Raw genomic sequence first — 494 nt, forward strand, 5'->3', positions numbered from 1 at the left:
ATCAGACACTCCGAAGTCCAGTTTGGAGCTTGTGGCCTTGACCTGCCCCAGAGTCCATCCTTTCCCCCTCCCTGGTCCCACCTCCCCTTCTACACCCCTTCCTCCGTCTGGCTCCTAAAGTCCCTGGGCCACCAGAGGTGATGAGGACAAAGCTAGGACGTCGGTGTCCCTCAAGAGTCACTGCGTGGCTGTTTGCTCCTGAGAGTTTTCCATCTTCCAGGAAGAGGGGTTTCTTATAGGACACCTACTTCCTCTCCTTACCTCCTTATAGAACAATAATACTTTGTATTTGCATAAGTGTTATCGGCTGTGAAAGCAGTTCACGGTCAGTTTCTCATTCAGTGATTGTCATGATACTGTAATCTCACTGATTGTGGTTCCTCATTTATAAAAAGAGATGATAGTGCATCCCTAACAGAGCTTCGGTGAGCAATAAATAATGAACGAAATGGGCATAGCTTGGGGTCTGGCAAACAGTACGTGTCCATTCCACG

The sequence above is a fragment of the Bison bison genome, unplaced genomic scaffold (assembly GCF_000754665.1).
Source record: "Bison bison bison isolate TAMUID 2011002044 unplaced genomic scaffold, Bison_UMD1.0 scf7180017864472, whole genome shotgun sequence".
Lineage (NCBI taxonomy): Eukaryota > Metazoa > Chordata > Mammalia > Artiodactyla > Bovidae > Bison > Bison bison.